The sequence below is a fragment of the Cricetulus griseus genome, chromosome 9 (assembly GCF_003668045.3).
Source record: "Cricetulus griseus strain 17A/GY chromosome 9, alternate assembly CriGri-PICRH-1.0, whole genome shotgun sequence".
NCBI lineage: Eukaryota > Metazoa > Chordata > Mammalia > Rodentia > Cricetidae > Cricetulus > Cricetulus griseus.
In genome coordinates this window covers 19,739,383-19,760,579 of record NC_048602.1, presented here as the reverse complement: position 1 = coordinate 19,760,579, position 21,197 = coordinate 19,739,383, and the positions used below count along the sequence as shown (strand labels likewise).

The 21,197-nt window shown below is 41.7% G+C and overlaps 1 pseudogene; it reads right to left on the bottom strand.

Moving 5' to 3' along the window:
• Window positions 1–3,719: 3,719 nt before the first annotated feature.
• On the bottom strand, window positions 3,720–20,921 carry LOC100772614 (annotated as a pseudogene).
• Window positions 20,922–21,197: the final 276 nt, after the last annotated feature.

Genomic DNA, 21,197 nt, shown 5'->3' with positions numbered 1-21,197 from the left:
CCTCTGTTCTACTTGTCTTTCGGTTTCTGTGATAAACAGCATGACCAAAGACAACCTCAGTAAGCAAGAATTTATTTTACCCTACAGTTTGGAGCTCTTCAGTGAGTGAACCCAAGGCAGAAGTCTGAAGCAAATAAAAAAACAACAACAAAAAAAACCTCCCCAATTTGCTGCTTACTGTCTTCTTCCCTGTGGCTTGCTGTGCAAGCTATTTTTGTACAGCCCAGCCCTACTGGTCTAGGGACATACTACCCACAATGGGGTCCTGTGACAATTAAACATCAAGGTTTCTCTGTATAACAGCTCTAGATGTCCTGTAATTGGCTCGGTGGAGCAGGCTGGCCTCACACTCACAAAGTTCTGCCACCCTCTGCCTCTGCTTCTGGAGTTCTAGGGTTTCCTGTATTGGCACAACAGCCCCACCACAGCCCACCCCTTTCTTTGTTTTGTTTTGTTTTTTTCTTGTTTTTTAAGCAGGGTTTCTCTGTATACCTTTCGAGCCTTTCCTGGCATTCGGTCTGGTGTCCAGGTTGGCCTGGAACTCACAGACATCCTCCTGCCTCTACTCCCACTCCTGGGGAAGTCCACAAAATAATATGATGATATATCATTTCTGGGCTAGATAGTAGGGAGACACTGTAACCAGGCCTCCTAAGGGCTGGCTACAGGTGTGCTTGAGCACTCCTGTCAGGGCGTGGCCAACATGGGCCCAGGATAGGTTCTTAAAGGGCTACAGACAACTGGGGTCCTGCTCTCTCTGGCCTCCCTGATTTGCTTCCTCTGGGCCTGCTCTGGCTTATGCTTTGCTGGTGTATCTGATTAAGGAAACCTATATCCTATTGTCTGTAGGTCGCTCTCTAACAGGAGGTTTGTTCAACTTTCTGGTCTCAGTACAGATGCCACTGACCAAAATGTACCCTCTGTTCTACTTGTCTTTCTGTTTCTGTGATAAACAGCATGACCAAAGACAACCTCAGTAAGCAAGAATTTATTTTACCCTACAGTTTGGAGCTCTTCAGTGAGTGAATCCAAGGCAGAAGCCTGAATAAAAAAAAAAATAAAAAAAACCTCCCCAATTTGCTGCTTACTGTCTTCTTCCCTGTGGCTTGCTATCCAAGCTGTTTTTGTACAGCCCAGCCCTACTGGTCGAGGGACATACTACCCACCTTGGGGGCCTGTGACAATTAACCATCAAGGTTTCTCTGTATAACAGCTCTAGATGTCCTGTAGAACTGGCTCTGTGGAGCAGGTTTGCCTTACACTCACATAGTTCTGCCACCCTCTGCCTCTACATCTTGAGTTCTAGGGTTTGAGGTATGGGCACAACAGCCCCACACAGCCTACCCATTTCTTTGTTTTTTTTTTTCTGTTTTTCGAAGCAGGGTTTCTCTGTATAGCTTTCGAGCCTATCCTGGCACTCGTTTTGTGTTCCAGGTTGGCCTGGAACTCACAGACATCCACCTGCCTCTACTCCGAGTGCTGGGAATACAGGCATATGCCACCATCGCTCGGCCTCAGGACCCCTGGAATTGCAGGCCGTGCTCTTAACTTCTGAGCCATCTCTCCAGCCCTAAATCAAGAAATCTTTAAAAAAAAATTCTACCTTGTGCCTCTGGACTTTTACTTTTCTCTACGTCTTTCATTCCTACTTACTCCATTGCTGGCTGTATATGGTGTTCTCTCTAGCCCTTCCCTTTCCCTCTGTCTTCAGTTTATTCTCTCTGCCCACCAGCCTCGTCTATCCTTGTCTCCTGCCCAGCTATTGACAGTTCAACTCTCTATTAGATTAGTCAGTTGGGTTAGGAAGGCAAAGTAGCACCGCTTCATTGAGTTAAACAAATGCAACATTTAAGAAGGTAAGACATCTTTACCTCATCAAACATGTGTTCTACTGCATAAAAGAATGTAACATACAACTAATATCCCAGGACAGCTGTGAGCTGTCATGTGTTTCTGGGATTGAACCCCTGTCCTCTGCAAGAGTGGCCAGTGCTCTTCACAGCAGAACTGTCTTTCCAAACCCACAAAATAATAATATGATGTTATATAATTTCTGGGGGAGATTGTAGGGAGACACTGTAACCATACCTCCTAAGGGCTGGCTACTGGTGTGCTTGAGCACACCTGTCATGGCATGGTCAAGGGGAGTGCAGGATAGGTTTTTAAAGGGCTACAGACACCTTGGGGACCCACTTTCTGTTGCCTCCCTGCTTTGCTGCCTCTAGGCCCACTCTGGCTTATGCTTTGTTGGTGTATCTGAATAATGGCAACCTATATCCTATTGACTGCAGGTTGAACTCGAACAGGAAGTTGGTTCATCTTTCAGGTCTCAGAACAAGTTCCACTGACCAAAATGTACCCTCTTTTCTTCTTGTCTTTATGTTACTGTGATAAACAGCATGACCAAAGGCAACTTCAGAAAGCAAGAATTTATTTTACCCTACAATTTGGAGCTCTTCTGTGACTGAATCCAAGGCAGAAGCCTGATGCAGAAAAAAACCACGGCAATTTGTTGCTTACTGTCTTCTTCTTTGTGGCTTGCTCTGCCAGCTGTTTTTATATATCCCAGCCCTACTGGCCCAGGGACATACTACCCACAATGGGCTCCTGCAATAATTAACCATCAAGGTGTCTCTGTATAACAGCTCCAGATGTCCTGTAACTTGCTCTGTAGACCAGGCTGGCTTCAAACTCACAGAGGTCTGCGTGCTTCTGCCTCTGCCTCTGGAGTTCTAGGGTTAGAGGTATGTGGCACCACAGCCCCACCACAGCCCACCCCTCTCTTTGTTTTGTTTTGTTTTCTTGTTTTTCTCGACAGGGTTTCTCTGTATAGCTTTGGAACCTATCCTGGCACTTGCTCTGCAGACCAGGCTGGCCTGGAACTTACAGACATCCACCTTCCTCTTCTCTGTGTGCTGGGACTACAGGGGTGTGCCACCATTGGATGGCCTCAGGACCCCTCGTAGCGCTGCCAGTGCTCTTAACTTCTGAGCCATATCTCCAGCCCTAAATCAAGAAATCTAAAAAAAAAAATCTACCTTGTGCCTCTGGACATTTACTTTTCTCTATCTCTTTCTTTCCTTCTTACTCCTTTGCTAGCTGTGTGGCTGGTGTTCTCTCTCCGGAGTTTCTCCTCCTTCCCTTTTCCTCTCCCTCTTATGTTTATTCTCTTTCCCACCAGCCATTTCTATACTTCTCTCCTGTCCAGCTATTGACAGTTCAGCTCTTTATTAGATCAGTCAGGTGTTTTAGGTTGTCACTTTGAGTTCATTTGGAAAAAAGCACAATTCAGAAATGGATGGAACAACTTTAGAAGATAAATTTCTTGGTCAAAAGGGTGAATCAACTCGTAGTCCAGACCTTTGAGCTGGGAAGACATACACCTTTGAAAACAATTTTGTTGGAAGTTATATCTTCACACCTTCTACTGTCTATATACACCTGTCAGTGTATATAATGACAGGGAAGAATAAAGCATTTGGTTCATTGACTTTTTAATGGCTCATTTCATTGTTAGCACATCCATCCTTCACTGACATTGAAGCCTATTTCTGTGGGACTCCAGAATATAATGAAGATCATCTGAACCATCCAGCATTGTGGATGCAGAAATTACTGTATTTTTGGATTTTCCACTTACAATTCATTGATGTAATAGCTGACCAGGAGCCTGTAAGTCATTGCAATAAATCCCCTACACACACACAAATACAGACATGATTGATATATGTCAGTCTTTTATCATGATCTCCATGTACAGCATTTAAAGCAGAGACATATACAATGGGATCCTATGCGACATAAACACCACATCCATAACATCGAGATGACCATGTCTAGACCTTAAATTTATATCCTGTTTCATGTATACTGCTTGTAAGACTGTTGTTTCATCCTGTTTTTACATAGTTACATCATTCATGACAGAATGGGACTGTATTGAGAAATCATATTTTGGAGTAGTTATCATAGCTCCTCCTCTAAATCTGTATCCTTATATCCAGGAAAGCACATCCAAATAGCACTTGGTCAAACCATACTTTTTTATTTCAGGGTGTGTTGACATTCAGGGATGTTGCAGTGGACTTCTCCCAGTGGGAATGCCTGGACTCCGCTCAGAGGGCTTTGTGCATTGATGTGTTGTTGGAGAATTACAACAACCTGCTGTCTGTGGGTGAGAATATTTTGCTTTGTGAATTCCCAACCCATCTTTCCTTGTTTTAATAGGTTGTAAAATCTTTTAAGCTGTCCTGAAAAAACAAACAGAAAACATGGCAGATTTAGTAGTTTGGAAGAATTTTTCATGATATTTAGGTTGCTGTTCCTATTTGTATTCCACTATAATTTTTGTTCCAAGATTCATCCATAGACTCAGGAACATATAGCATTCCCGCTAATATCTTAAATATCCATGTCAATTATTGCAATAAACATAATTTATTTGTGAGAAAAAATCACCGTAAATAACATGGCAAATTTTAATTTTACTGAGGAATTTGACAAGAAATATCAGTCCAAGAAATTTTTTTAAAATTCCTCTGTTCCCAGTACTGTGTTAGACTTCGGTGTTATTTCTAAAAGGTCTAGCATGGTTAATGGACTGCCTGGTAGAACTGGTGGATTACTGTATTGTAATCATGATCAGCTCTCTGGAATGAATGAGATTGCCCTGGAAAGAGGAAGGAAGGGAGTAGCCACAAATAGAGTGGGCAGTGAATGAGCAAGAGAACACTGAAGGCTTCAAGTGAAAGAGAAAGCAAGAGATGAGAATGTTTTCCAGATATTCAATTCCACTTGCTGGACTTCTGGTCATTTAACATAGTATAGTGTCCTGGCCCCAGGATGCATTCTGTCTGTTGTAATAACTGTCAGAAGGCCTTCTGTCCTATTACACCTGTATTGTGGCGACTTAATACTATTAAAAAATGCAGTTTTTTTCACAGTTGCTGAAATTGGACTGGAATAATTTTTCAAACTTTTAAGTCTAACTTGCATCTTTGAAGTAACGCCATTCTATAATTTCCTTCCTTGTATGCACATCTTCCTATTACATTCTTCATTTTTTTCCCCCGTGATGAAAACAAAGACATCCTCTGGGAAATATTCTGGGGACTCAGATTTGACCTTAAAATAACCCTATGAGGAAACTTAAGAAACACGGTGGTGTGTGGAACTCTGAGACTAACTGACAGATTTAAGCAATAGCTGCCCATGATAGGCCTACCTCAAAGGAGCTAAAGCCTGTGGTGTCTGGCAGAATATTGTCTTTGCTTCCATTACTAAGTATAAATACTATAATCCTGGGATTGAATTATACTCCTCATCCTTAATTTCTGAGAAGAAATATTAAAAGATAGAGACATATAATCTAAATATAATCCCTCAGTGAGATCTAACAGAAAGCTAATTTATGGCCATCAATTTTTTCCCACCTTTTTCCAGTTAGAGATTTTTGAGAAAGATATCTGTTATACCTCACTACCTTTGAAGGCTGCTTTGCTGTGTTTGTGAGAATCCATACAAATACAGTGAGTGAAAACTGTCCATTATTCCGAACTCTAATCTCAATAGTTCCATATTCACTTATTTTAAGTGACAACTTAGGGAGACAGTCATTTATCACATGTTTATTACTGGAACAAGCCCTATTAATATGATTTTTTCTCATTTTCAGAGAACTATTACAAGTGTGATCCTATCCATCAGTACATGGAGACTGAAAAGGAGTCTTGTCAGTGTAATGAGCTTGACAAAGTGCCTCATGACCGCTCCACATGTGCACTTTATAGAACAAGTGAAACTACAGAAAACTCCAATAACTACACATGCAGTAATCACAGGGATGCCTCTGTTGACTCATCAAACCCAGACAGACATGAAGGTATGCACACTGGAGAAGGAACTTGCAGATCTAAAGACTGTGAGAAATTTGTAAATTTGTGTTCCAGCATTACTCAATATCAGAGAGTCTACACTGCAAAAAAAGAGCACACAGAGGAAGAATGTAAGGACTCTTTGAGCTCTGTATACAGTCTTGTGCAACAACCAATCTACACTGAAGAAAATCCACACATGTGTTGGAAATGCAAAAAATGCTTCAGGACTGACTCCAACCTCACTGATCATGAGAGAATTCTTACTAGAATTAAACCCTGCCAGAACAACATTAGTGAAAAATCTTTCACCCACCATTCCAGTTGTAAAACACACCAAAGCCTTCATATTTTGCAGAAACCTTACCCATTTATGGAATGTGACAAGTCCTTAACTAGGAATTCACAATTTAGAAAACATCAGAGAGTTCATCCTACAGAGGGACCTTACAAATGTATAGAATGTGACAAGTTCTTTACGTGGAATTCAGAACTTAGTAGTAGACATCAGAGAGTTCACACTGTCTAGAGACCTTTCAAATACATAGAATGTGACAAGTCCTTTACCTGGGACTCACATCTTAGAACACATGAAAGAATTCACACAGGAGAGAGACCTTACAAATGTATGGAATGTGACAAGTCCTTTATCTGTGATTCATATCTTAGAAAACATCAGAGAGTTCATACTGGGGAAAAAACTTACAAGTGTATGCAATGTGACAATTCCTTTCCAGTTCTCAGATCTTAGAACACATCAGAGACTTCATACTGGAAAGAAACCTTACAAATGCCAAGACTGACGAAACCTTTATTCATATTATAAGTCTTAACTTATAGAGAGAAAAATCCCATTGCAAATACTGTGACATGCCATTTTGTGGTATTCTCAGCTTTCAAATAACAACAGTATACATAATAGAAACATAAAGATAAGAAACTTGTGAAAACCTTTAGTGAGGTTAAATCTTAGAAAATATCACACAGTTTATGCCAGATTAAAATATTCTCAATTTTACTGCAGTAAAGTCTTCTTATTTCCTTACTGTCAGTAAAGTCTTCTTATTTCCTTACTGTGTATGTGTGTTTTGCCTGCTTGTTTTACTGTGCACTGCATGAAGTCCTACTGAAGGTGGAAGCCAGAATCCCAAAAACTGGAGTTCCAGACAATTGTGAGTTGCTATGTGTTTTGGCAATCAAACCCATGCCCTCTGAAAGAGCAGCTAGGGTTCTTAACCACTCAGTGGTATCTCCAGCCCTGGGAAAAGCTTTCATAAAACATTTATCTTTTGACCAACATCCAAAGATTCATAACAGTGCCAGGCATTATAGTGCAAGACTTTAATCCCTCACTTAAGAGACAGTGTTAGGGGTTTGTATGAGTTTGAGGCATTCCTGATTTATAGAGAGAGTTCCAAGACAAAAGGATTACATTAACCCTGTCTCTAAACAAAAAATCATAATGCAGACAAAATTTAATTTTGTCTCTAATTTTGCAGTGCATCTCAAAATTCATACTTTTGACCAGCCATTTGTAAAAATGCTCTTACAATTTTCCTGTCTTCTCGTTTATTGTGTGTTATCTCCCTGAAAAGCAATTAATTTGACAAATCCTTTACCTAGTTCTCAAGTTGGACACACAAAAAAAATTCAAAGGTGGTCCCAACCATAACCAGTCCCCCCCCCCTTCTATATCAATTTTAAAAAGTGATGCCCAAGGGAAGATCACCACAAGAAACAGCTTGTGAGTAGGTGTTTTTATTAGGGAAAAGGAAAGGAGGGGTTAGATGCACACAGCCTGTGGGAAGAGGAGCTGCCAAAGAGAAGACAGATGTGCAGAGAGATGGAGACAGACAGGCCAAGAAACAGGGGAAATATCAGAGGTAGGCCAGGCATATTTAAAAGGGAACTTAGTGAATGTGCGCAGGTAGTTCTTGGTGGCTGCAGCTCTGGGCATATCCTGTCAGATCCCCAAGGACAGGACAGTACAGATGCCTGAATGCAAACGCCTGCCCAGTGACTGATTTTCCATTCTGGTGGGAGTCTTGGGGTGTGGGCTTTCAGAGGGGCCTAGAGTCAGGAGGCATGGACATCCAGCCCAGCTGCACTTCCTGGGTTTACTCCTGAGCAAGCAAGGCTGCTTTGGGGACTGACTCACCTACTGCTCTTCTCTAGCCCTTCCTGCCTGGCCATGAGTGTTCTAAATGAGGCTGCCCCACATGCCCCTACTTCTGAGTGTAGCCTGAAGTCATCCTGCTTGACATGTCTCCTTTCCAGGGTCCCATAGTCAGTCCTCCTTGGGAAGATGCCTGGGCTCCTGGGTGTATGCAACAGGGACTTGACCTAGGATGGATCAACCTGGAAAAGGAAGACAAGCCTGGGCATGGATCTTGTGGGTACTGTACCTTGCATAGTGAGTGGGAGCTTGTGCACAGTAGGCTCCCACTGTCCTTATCAATTCTTAAAGTGGGTGAAAACTAAAACAACTTGAAACTCAGGTACCAGGCTGTCTTCTGCCATAATGGATGAATTCTCAGCGAATGTGCAGACATGAACACCAGAAGGTGTCTGTCTGTCAAAGGGAAAAGCATCAGTCTGGGAGAGCCCCCTCCCCAGCAGCAGACCAGTCCCTTACAGCTGGGCCTCAGCCTTTCAAAGACCTTTTAAAGACAAAACCAAAACTGTGTCTCAGAGATTCCCTCAGGTTGCTAAAATAAGCATTGAGGAGAGTGACTTGCGTGCCATCCTGAGAACAAGGCTTGTGAGAGGAGACTGCTACTCTCTGTGGGTTTGTGTTTCCCCATGAGAACTTACAGGAAGTAGCCAAAGCCTGTCTTCCAATAAGAGAAAAATTCATCTCTGTGAGGTAATGCTGGAGAAATACCCTTTTGCTACTGCCTCAGATTTTGCACAAAAGTGGCATTGGATTCAACAGCATACAGCTCCTTTGAGCCCTCATCCAACATTTTTGACACATTTGATCCCTTGCTAGTGTCTCCATAAGATGAAGAAGACAGGCTCTGAGAGATGGTTTGGTAATGAAAAATGGGTGGATACCCCTGTAGGGAGCCGTCCCTGCATTCTCCATTGCAAGATGGCGCCTGCATCCGGCAGGCACCGAATGTAAACAAGTTATTGCGCAGGCACTGGGTAACTTTCCATTCCTTGGTCTCTGCCTCTCCCGTGGCGTCATATGGTCCGATGAGCTGCAGCCAATCATGGGGTAACACGTCCGAGGCGGCGGTTGCCAGCCTTTATTAGGGGACGGGATTCTTGGCTCGGGGTCTCCGCTCTGGTAAGCTTATGCTCTCCTCTCAAGACGCATTAAAGCTTTACTGCAGAAGGATCCGAATGTCCTGTGTGGTTCTTGCCGGCAAGACTATCACGCGGGACATACCCCTCTCAATGCAACCAGTACACACATTGTGGATACTGCATGTTTCAAGCCATTGAGGACCCAAACTTATCCAATTTGGGTGACTTAAGGGGAGGCAGATCTCCAGTTCCACAAACAAATTGTGATTCAGAAGAGGATTCAACCACTCTATGTCTGCAGTCAAGGAGACAGAAGCAGCACCAGGTATCCTGGAACAGCCACTTGTACCTAAACAGACAGGGAGCTTGAAAAGTTCATATGCGGATCTATTACACACACTGCCTTGTTCGGGATTTTCTTCAGATCACAGGGAATTCCTGTTCCTGGGGTGTGATGGACCGATAGGGAGCAGAAGTTATTCTGCAAGAGATATCTGAAGGCAGGGTTTTGCTCAGGGACTCTGCTCAGGTGGACTCCATCTTCTCTAAAAGCTTCTGCCTCCTCCACAGACCTCGGGTGCCCTAATTGAATAGTAGAACAACAATTCAGCTTTCATTCCCAGGACCCTTATGACTTTCACTCCTCCACTGTCACTGGGCTTTTGGAACATTATAAAGATCCAGTTCTTGCAAGTTTCTGAAGCATTGATTACAATATCACTGAATAGGAATTTTCTTTTCAGCCCACAATGTATCTGCCCTGCAGTGATCTGCAGGTCCACTGCACATGTTGGGATCTGTGAACTGCCTCTGCCATCTGTTGTACAGGATTTTTTTTAAAGAGTACCACTAAAAAGAAAGCTGGAGTTTGCTGATTTGGAGAGAGCCATTCAAGACAAACTAAACACTGTGCCCAAAAGCTATTATCTGTGTCTGCTCTCATGTGTATAAGACAGTACAGCCATAAGAAGCACAGAGTTGGCCTTTAGAATTTTTCACCCACAATGTGATATTAATCATGGCCTCTATCCAGTGGGATCTTCTATTACCTAGACAAAGTTGACTAGAAACAACAGATGGCTTGCAGGTGTCCAGGTCTGGAAAAAGACACATAGTTAGAGAGTGGTTAGGTCTTAAATGGCTGTGATGACAGAGTGAGACAATTGTGGGGCATTTGCTATGAAAAATTTTTTCATACTGAAAACCAAATTATGAATATTGTATGGGTAGTTCAACTTTGGAAATCATATTTGAAATTAGTTTTTCTAAGAATTATTCTATAACCATCCAAAAGTAGTGATGTTTGTATCTAACTATAAATCAATGCTTGAAAGTTCAAAGAGGATAAAAAAAAAACCCTCCCTTCATTGAAAGAAAAAAATGCAATTAATCATTTGGATGACAGTATTTATCTCTTTGTTGTCAGTTCATTGCTCAATTAATTAAGTACAATTTATACCATTTTCATGCAGATAATTCCTCACAGAAAACCCAAATTGCAGATATAAAAGGCTCTGTAAATCCATGGTGTCTGGAAATAATGTTACTTGGCAACATTTTATCCCTTAGAATAGTACATACTATAACTGGAGCAAAAGCTTTGGGAAGTATTGTCACATTCTAGTGCTGATGCTCAGTGTTGGACTATGTTCTGGGCTCTATCCTAGACATTTGAACTACAGTAGTCGAGTCCATTTTCATAATCTGTCACTTTACCCTCTACAGTATGAAGTTTCTGATGTCTACTTAAAAGATAAGATTGAGAAAAAAATTTGTCACAAACCTGACAACTATAGGGCCTTTCTCCAGTATGTACTCTCTGATGTGTTCTAAGATTTGAGTCCTGTGTAAAAGACTTGTCACATTTCACACATTTATAAGGTTTCTCCCCAGTGTGAACTCTCTGATGTTTTCTAAGTAATGAGAATCTGGTAAAGGATTTGTCACATTCCTTACATATGTAAGGTCTCTCTCCTGTATGAACTCTCTGATGTTTTCTAAGAGTTGCAAAATCAATAAAGGATTTTTCACAATCTAAACATTTAGCAAGTTTCTCTCCAGTATGAATTTTCTGATGTGTTCTAAGATTTGAGCAGCTAGTATAAGATTTGTCACATTCCTTACATTTGTAAAGTTTCTCTCCAGTGTGAACACTCTGATGTCTTCTAAGATCTGAATTCCAGGTAAAGGATTTGTCACATTCCATACATTTGTAAGGTTTCTGCCCAGTATGAAATTTCTGATGTTTTCTAAGAGTTGCCTCATCGACAAAGGACTTGTCACATACCTCACATTTGTATGGTTTTTCTAGAGCATGAACTTTCTGATGTGTTCTAAGGATTGAATTTGAAGTAAAGGATTTGTCACATTCCATGCATTTGTAAGATTTCTCCCCAGTATGGACTTTCTGATGTCTTCTAAGGATTGAATTTGAGGTAAAAGATTTGTCACATACCTCACATTTGTAAGGCTTTTCACCAGTATGGATTCTGTAATGCCTGGCAAGAAGTGATAATTGAAGAAAGGACTTACCACATTCTTTGCATTTGTGCAACTTCTCTAGAGAATGAGTTTTCCTGTGCATACTCAATGATGAATAGTAGCGAAAGGATCTGTCACAGTCATTGCACTTGTAAGGCTTCTCTCCCGTATGACTCTTCTGATGGCTATTAATTCCTGCCAAGTAAGGAAATGACTTTCCACATTCGTTGCACTTGTAAGGTTTCTCCCCAGTATGAACTCTTTGATGTGCTTGAAAATTTGCAATCTGCGTAAAGGATTTTTCACAAATGTTGCACTTGTAGAGTTTAGTGCCAGTATGAATTCTCTCGTGTACAGTGAGACTTGAGGCAGCACTAAAGCATTTTCCACATGTCTCACACTTAGGTCGATTCTCTCCAATATTGATTGGTTGTTGCAAAAGACTGCATGCATAGCTGAAATAGACATTATGTTCTCCCTGCCTGTGTTCTTTCTTTGTAGTACAGACTCTCTGATCTTGAGTAATGTTGTAACACAAATTTAAAGATTTCTCACAGTCTTTTGATCTGAGAAGTTCTTCTCCAGTGTGCCTGCTTTCATGTCTGTCTGGGTTTGGTGAGTCAACAGAGGCATCCCTGTGATTACTCATGTGTAGTTATTGGAGTTTTCTGTAGTTTCACTTGTTCTATAAAGTGCACATATGGAGGGATCATGAGGCACTTTGCCAAGCTCATTACACTGATAAGATTCCTTTTCAAGTCTTCACATGGTGATTGACAGGATCACACTTACAATAGTTCTCTGGAAATGAGGATACTTCAGATTAATAGGGCATGTTCCAAAATTAAACATGTGATAACTGTCTCCTTAAGTTGTCACTTAACATAAGTGAACCTGGAACTAAGAGTTCCCAGTCATGGGATTGGAGAGATGGCTCAGCGGTTAAGAGCACTGACTGTTCTTCCAGAGGTCCTGAGTTCAATTCCCAGCAATCACATGGTGGCTCACAGCCACTTTGAATGAGACCTGGTGCCCTCTGCTGGCATGCAGGCAGAAGACATAATAAATAAATAAAATCTTTATTAAAAAAAAGTTTCATTATTTAAAAAAAAAAAAAGAGTTCCCAGTCATGGACTGTTTTCATTCACTATAATTGTATGGAGTCTCACAAACACAGCATGGCAGCCTTCAAAGCTCAGTGATTTAGAACAGATACCTCATCTTTCTCAAAAATCTCTAACTCTAGAAAAGATGAAAAAAAAATAAATGATAGCCAAAAATTAGCTTTCTGTTAGTGTTCACAAAGGGATTTTATTTAGAATACATGTAATCCATCTTTAAATATTTCTTCTCAGAAATTGAAGAAGCATTTAATCCAATCACAGGTTCACAGAAATTATACTAAGTGATAGGCAATAAAGACTATCAATCAGAAGACTTCATTCCTTTAAAGATTAGAGTCTTACTCAAAAACATCATGGTTTTATTTCTTTCTCTAGAAAAGAAACCCATCAGCTTCCTGAAAAGTAATGGATGCAGCCGGGCGTTGGTGGCGCACGCCTTTAATCCCAGCACTTGGGAGGCAGAGGCAGGTGGATCTCTGTGAGTTCGAGACCAGCCTGGTCTACAAGAGTTAGTTCCAGGACAGCCTCCAAAGCCACAGAGAAACCCTGTCTAGAAACCCCCCCCCAAAAAAAAAGAAAAAAGAAAAGTAATGGATGCAAAGGCAGAATGATGCCAGACATCAAAGCCTCTAGCTGGATTGAGGCAGGGTTGTCATGGGCAGCTTTTTCTTATTTCTATCCTCCACTGTCTGAGCTCCACACACTGCTGTGTTCTTAATTTTCCTCATAGGGTTGTTCTCAAGTCCACTCTGTACACTGACTCCTGAGACTATTTCCCATAAGTGTGCCTGTGTACTTGCCACTTGGAAAAAAGGAAGGTAAAATACGAAGATATGTATACAAGGAAGGCAATTATAAAATAATTACAATTCACAGACTCATGTTAGACTTAAAATATTGCAAAGTATCCCAGTCCTACTTCAGATTAATCAAATACAAGGGATTTGTGTGTAGTAGAGAAGTGGTGATCCAGGCAGGAAGTGACATAGCAAGGAGACTCATATTTAAGCTCTGTTATAGAGACATAGTCCTTAAAACAGTTTGGTATTGGCACAAAAGTAGATAGGTAGACAAATGGAATCAAACTGAAAACCCTGATATTAACCCACACACCTACAAACACCTTATTTTTGATAAAGAAGCTAAAGTTATACAAAGGAAAAAAAAGCATCTTCAACAAATGGTGCTGGCATAACTAGATTTGGACATGTAGAAGATTGCAGATAGATCCTTATCTATCGCCATACACAAAACTTAAGTGCAAAGGGATCAAAGATCTCAACATAAATCCAACCACATTGAACCTTCTAGAAGAGAAAGGGGAGATACCCTTGAGGTAATTGGTACAGGAGACCGCTTCCTGATCATAATACCAGTAGCACAGACATTGAAATCTACAATTAATAAATGGGTCCTCCTGAAACTGAGAAGCTTCTGTAAGGCAAAGGACACAGTCAGTAAGACAAAGCAAAGCCCACAGAATGAGAAAAGATCTTCACCAAACCCACATCTGATAGAGAGCTGATTTCCAAAATATACAATGAACTCAAGAAGCTAGACACCAAAACACAAATCAATGCAATTAAAAAGTGGGGAGCAGAACTAAATAGAGAATTCTCAACAGAGGAATCTAAAATGGCTGAAAGACACTTAGGAAAGTGCTCAAAATCTTTGGACATCAGAGAAATGCAGCTCAAAACAACTCTGAGATACCTTCTTGCACCAGCCAGGATGGCTAAAATAAAAAACACCAATGACAGTCTAAGCTGGAGAGGATGTGAAGAAAAAGGAACACTCCTCCATTGCTGGTGGGAGTTCAAACTTGTACAACCACTTAGGAAATCAGTATGGTGGTTTCTGAGAAAAATGGGAATCAGTCTACCTCAAGATCCAGCAATTCCTCTCTTGGGCATATACACAAATACTGCATATCATTCATACAACATGGACATATGTTCAACCATGCTCATAGCAGCATTGTTTGTAGTAGCCAGAACCTGGGAGCAACCTAGATGCCCCTCAACTGAAGAATGGATAGAGAAAATGTGGTACATTTACACAAGAGAGTACTACTCAACGGAAAAAAAGCAATGGAATTGTGAAAACTGCAGGCAAATGAATGGGATTAGAAGAAACCATCCTGAGTGAGGTATCCCAGTCACAAAGAGACAAACATGGTATGTACTCACTCATATATGAATTTTAAACATAGAGCAAAGGATTACCACACTACAATCCTCATCACCAAAGAAACTAGGAATCAAGAAGGAGTCTAAAAGAAAAATACATGGACCCTGGAGAATGGGAAGGGGCAGGATATCTCCTGAGCTAATTGGGAACATGAAGATATGGAAGAGGGAGCTGGCAGAATGAGAGGAGGAGAAGAGGAGGGGAAAGGAGAAAATGGAGGAGTAGAAAGGTTGAGTCGGGGGAAGATTAGAGGAGAGCAGGATGAGAGATACCATAACAGAGGGAGCCATTATAGGTCAGAGGAGAGATCTGGCACTAGGGAGATATCCAGAGATCTACAAAAATGACACCAACCAACAGTCTAGGCAATGGTGGAGAGGCTACCCTAAATGTCCTTCCCCTATAATGAGACTGATGACTACTTTATATGCCATCCTAGAACCCTCATCCAGTGGCTGATGGAAGCAGAGGCAGACAACCACAGCTATACACTGAACTGAACTCTGGAACCCAGTTGCAGAGGGAGACGAATGAAGATTAAAGGGGTCAGGACCAGGCTGGTGAAATCCACAGAAACAGCTGGCCTGAACAAGGGAGAGCACATGGACCCCAGACTGCTGTCTGGAGGCCAGCACGGGACTGATCCAGACCCCTGAATATGGATGTCAATGAGGAGGCCTCTGCACTCTAGGGGACCCCTGGTAGTGGATCAGTAATTTTCCCTGGTGTAAGAAGGGACTTTGAGAGCCCATCCCACGTCTCTACCTGGACACATGGGTGAGGGCTTAGGTCCAACCCAGGAAGATATGGTGGACTTTGGGGAGCTCCCATGGAGGACCCTAACCTCCCTGGGGAGTAGAGGGATAGAGTGGAGGGATGGTGGGAGATGGGGGAGTGGGGAGAGAGAAAGAGAAGGGATTGATGTGTGAAGTAAGCTTGTTCCTAATTTGAACTAAAAAAAAAAGTTAAAAAAGCTCTTTAAAATAAAAAAAAAGTAAAAAAGTAAAAATATCTACTATGGGGCTGGAGAGATGGCTCAGAGGTTAAGAGTGCCTACTGCTCTTCCAGAGGTCCTGAATTCAATTCCTAGCAACCACATAGTGGCTCACAACCATCCATTACGAGATCTGGTGCCCTCTTCTGGTGTGCAGATATACATGGAAGCAGAATGTTGTATACATAATAAATAAATAAAATCTAAAAAAAAAATCTACTATGCATTTCATAAACAAAGATAGCAGCACTGATAGGGCCAATGGGAGAGTATGTTACTACATGAATGGTAGACTGAAGTAGTCATAGGATTTTCATTTACTAATTTATTTATTACAACCTGCTCTGAGTGAAACCAACTTTCAAATTCCATCAACTATTAAATTCACTTAATAATTAAAAAAAAAAATCGTTCTCAGCTCTGGCTTTCTCTTTCGCTTGAAGCCTTAACTGTTTGCCTGCTCATTTACTATTCCACCCTAATTGTGATTCTCTCTCCTCTCCACATTGCAGGGCAATCTCAATCTTTCCAGACAGGTGACCAGGCCTGCCCTGATACAATAATCCACATGTTCTTTGACACAGCAATGAGACATGACTGAACTTTAGAAAGAATACAGAAGTCTAAGACAGTTGTGTGCTCAGTACATGAAAACAGAAAGAAGAGGAATTTAAACAGGATTCCCCCAGGGATATTTCTTACCAAATTCTTCAGTATAGTTAGTATTTCCAGTTTGTATATCTTGAATTTTTCTCACAATTAAAAACATGTCTATTGCAATAAAGACAGAAAGTGTTAAAATATAGTGGAAACATTATATGCTACTGAGTCTACCAATGAATCTTGGAACCAAATGAAGGGTGGGTGACAGCTCTAAAAATGGAAAATTGAAAGAGAAAACTAAATGGCATGAAAATGCTCTTTCCTACTACTATACTTTGCCTTGTCTACTGCTAGTTCTTACAGGACAGCTTCACAGATTTTACAACCTATGAAGTAACAACAAACAAAAGACATGTTAGGAATTCTAGAAGCAAAATGTTCTCACCCACAAAGACCAGGTTGTTGTAATTCTCCAACATCACATCAGTGTACAAATTCCACTGAGCAGAGTCTATGCATTCCCACTCCTCTTTGGAGAAGGTCACAGTCACATCACTGAATGTCACCAGATCCTGAAACAAAAAAGTAAGGGTTGACCAAGCACTAACTGGTAGTGCTTTCCTGGCTAAAAGGAGACACACAGTATGACTTCCAATACAGTCACATCCTATCATGAACATTCTAACTCTGTGTACACACATTGACACAAGAGTCTCACAAGCAGTATATATGAAACAAGAAATACACTTAAGGTCTGTACATGGTTATCTATATGTTATGGATGCTGTGTTCATGTCCCACAGGAGAAATGTCTCAGAAGGCAAATTCATGAGGAAGTGTTCTTTAGATGCTATGTAACTTAGATCACGCTGAAACACTGACACTGAATTCATCCTGTGTGTACTTGGCCTTTACATGACTCTATTCAAACAGGCTCCTTGGGGATATTTACACTCTAGGTACAATGCCCCACCATTAAGTAGCAAAGGAGTAGGTTTGGATGACAGAATATAGGACTGATTTTATAGACAAAGAGTTGATTTTTTTTCAGAGTAACAGGGATTGTCATAGCACTATATACTATCAATTTTAACATTGACATGTAACATAAATAGTATATCGAATTAATTTTATGAGAGTGTTTTAGCCACCATGAACACATAGTCAAACCTGAATCAGCAATATTTGATAAAATCCAAAATTTTCATAAAAATATGCATAAGACAAAAGAGACAAATGGCAATTTCAGCACTTTTGAAGACTATTTCACTTCACTCCCACAGAAAAATAAAAATTGAGGGAAGTCAATTTTTTTTTTTAGATTTTATTTATTTATTATGTATACAACATTCTGCTTCCATGTATATCTGCACACCAGAAGAGGGCACCAGATCTCGTAACGGATGGTTGTGAGCCACCATGTGGTTGCTGGGAATTGAACTCAGGATCTCTCGAAGAGCAGTCAGTGCTCTTAACCTCTGAGCCATCTCTCCAGCCCGGGGAAGTCAAATTTTATTGACACCGTTATCAATTGTTCTGAAGAAAGTCTTTTCCTGCCTGCATTAAGATAATCCTGAGGAGGTTTTTGCCAGTGAAAGGCTCCAGAATTCTTTCTAGTGAAACAGAATGTGGCTGAACTGATTTCCTGTCCCATTTCCCCACTCACTCCATCCCTTCCCCCTCCTTCTCCAATCCCTCCACCATACCTGCATCTTTAGCTTCTGTCTCCTCTCTCCTTCCAGGCCCCTCTGGTCTGCGGCACAGGTGAGCAGGTCTGGGTGATCAGTGAACCTGCACATGAGAAAGAGATTGTTCAGGAAGCCCCTGGATTTCTAACACAGTGCTGTGCTCTGTAGATGAAGAGAACACTAAGGACAGGATTATACAAATGACTTCCTAACTGTCATGCAATGTCAAAATTCTGGAAATATTTAGAAAGCTTTTTTACTTAGCATCTCTTGAATCACACGTCCAATCACAGCTCAGTCAAAACTCAGGGGTAGAAATAAACTAATGACTGGGAAGAGAGTATCACACACTAGTGATGTTCTGAGTTGATCATGGACCAATAATGATGGAGCCTTACATCTCCCAAAGGGACATAAGAGGAGGAGAGAACATTTATGAAAATTCTCCTTTACCTTTCAGGATTTCACTTTATTCTGTGGGATGTGGGACTCACTCACACAAAGCTCACACACTTGCAGATTAGTTTGTCATGGAATACTGAGGAGCAGCAAGGGAGACTACAAGGAAACAATTCTCAGTCACAGAAACCACACTGATGCAACTCTGCAATGTCAGGTGTACCATGTTTCAGTGTCAGTTGAAGAAAGAAGTCACTCAAAGATGAAAATTGAAGGCCTATATGGCAGCAGGAAGATCCTACCTCTCTGATGAACTGATCAGTGATACAAAAGTATATCCATTGAAAGTTACACAAATTATTTCCTCATGCAAAGGTCCCTCATCTAATTTATCTTTCTTACTAGAGGAGAACATCACATGCCCTCCAAGATTTTAGTCCTTTATTATGTATTGTTTGTAATACACAGTAACACAAGAGCCTCGGGTGCCTGAAGTGTCTTGTGACCAAAGTCATGGAAGGGCTACAATTTCCCTTCAGCAAAACAATTCTAGAGATCATGTGAAACAACCACTGTTTTCTACAGAGTCTTCAAGGTTAAAGTGCTTCTTAAAAAAAAAAAAAAAAAACAAAAAAAAAAAAAAAAAAAAAACTGTTGTTCAATCTAAGGTCTACCCGGATACAGTGACTCTGCCAAATTCCTACAACACAGCAACATCCAGTCTCTGCACAAAGCCCCCAGGGAAGGGTCCAGGCATTGCTACTCATTCTGCCTTCTGAGAGTTGGGATTAAAGGCCTGTGCCACCAAGCCTGGCACCAACACTTTTTAGAATGCTTCATTTCAGTCACGCTGTGCATATGTCTCAGATGAGAAACTAATGAGGGATGAAACCATGTGATTAAAAATTAATCTTTACAAGGATACTGTGGAACTAGCAGAAAAATATACATTCAGATTCATGACATTTGCCGGCATCCCTTTTATGCCTATAATCTGAAGCTCTCTGGGAATTCAAGTCTCCATTCCCATGTGCCACGGTCTTGGATTGGAAAGTGCATAACACGGAAGTTAGTATGGATGATTGTAAATTTCAAGAGCTTCGTCATTTCCACCATAGCAAAGAGAATTATGCTTGCAAATCTTTAGATGAATTCAAATATTGTATTAGATTATTTGTACAAGAATATTTTGGCAATCAGAATATCAACTGGAAAAAAAAAAAAAAAACAGGCTTATTCCATAGTATCAGTTGTGCCCAACAAGACAGGGACCCCAAGGCTTCAAGGAGCTTAATGACACCTGAATGCAAGTGCACGAAGATTTGTTTATATCCAAGAAAAACCAGCTAGCTGGGGCTCAACCTTGTCAGGAGAGTTGAAGCTCCAAACCACAGATGCAAGGTATTTTTAAAGAGCAAAAGGGGGCCGGGCATTGGTGGCGCACGCCTTTAATCCCAGCACTCGGGAGGCAGAGGCAGGCGGATCTCTGTGAGTTCGAAGCCAGCCTGGTCTCCAGAGTGAGTGCCAGGATAGGCTCCAAAGCTACACAGAGAAACCCTGTCTTGAAAAAAAAAAAAAGCAAAAGGGGAAGTCAAAAAAGGGGAGAGGGTCATGAGACCCATGATCTCAAGTTACAAAGTTTCATACAAAGTTACAAAGTTTGTACAAGGTTATCACAAGATAATAGGAATTAAGCAAAGAAGCCATAATTGTTGTTTATTGTAGGTGGGAGCTGATGAACACATCCTGTGGTCTGAGGGATTTATGACCAGCAAAGCAAGAGGTCAACTAGTTCCTAGTTTTCTTAGAGACAATGGGCTAGGGGCCAGGGTTTACACAGTTGATGTGCTGACTGTCCTTTTTCTTTTTAAAGAACTGCTTGTGGCCTCCTGACCGATAGACTAGGGTCAGATATTTGTGTATTTAGGGTCTTCCTACTTTGTTTATCACAGGATCTAAAATGCACGGAGGGAAGACAGGCACAACAGAATTTGGGAGCCGGCTTCCTGATAGGTAGCAGAGAAACCGCTCGCACCCCCGGCCCTCCCTCCCGGGTCCCAGCCCCGCAGCTCCTCTGACCTGGGTTCCCGCCACTGCGCTGCTGACTGCTGACTTTCCCAGGCCGCCCCGCGAGCGCGGACACTGCGGATCCCGAGGTCTCAGGTCCCCGCTGACCCGCCGTGTCCCCCGCACCCGGGTCTGCAGCGCCCGGTTCCCACTGTGCAGGACACTAAGCAACAGGGAACGGGAACTTGTCACTCTCAGCCTCCGTTCATCTCCATCTTCCAGGCGCTCACTTTCTGTCCCAGCGTCCGGTTACGTCACTGCTCTAAACCCTCCCAGTCTTCCATAAACCCAGCCAAGGTACCACATTTTTCCAGATCCTCTTTCCGCTGCAGTGTCCCCGCCCCACTGACCTGTCCCTCCCCCTGCGTCTCCCGCTGCCTTGCACACAGTTCAGCTGTCAGGCCGCCCTGGACCCGCTCTGCACAGATTCCTGAATGGTTTGTGCCTTTATCTTCTATTTTAACCTGCCTTTGTGGAGTTTTAGTCGGGTTCAGCCTTCCACCCAGTTTTTTACCTATGAGGG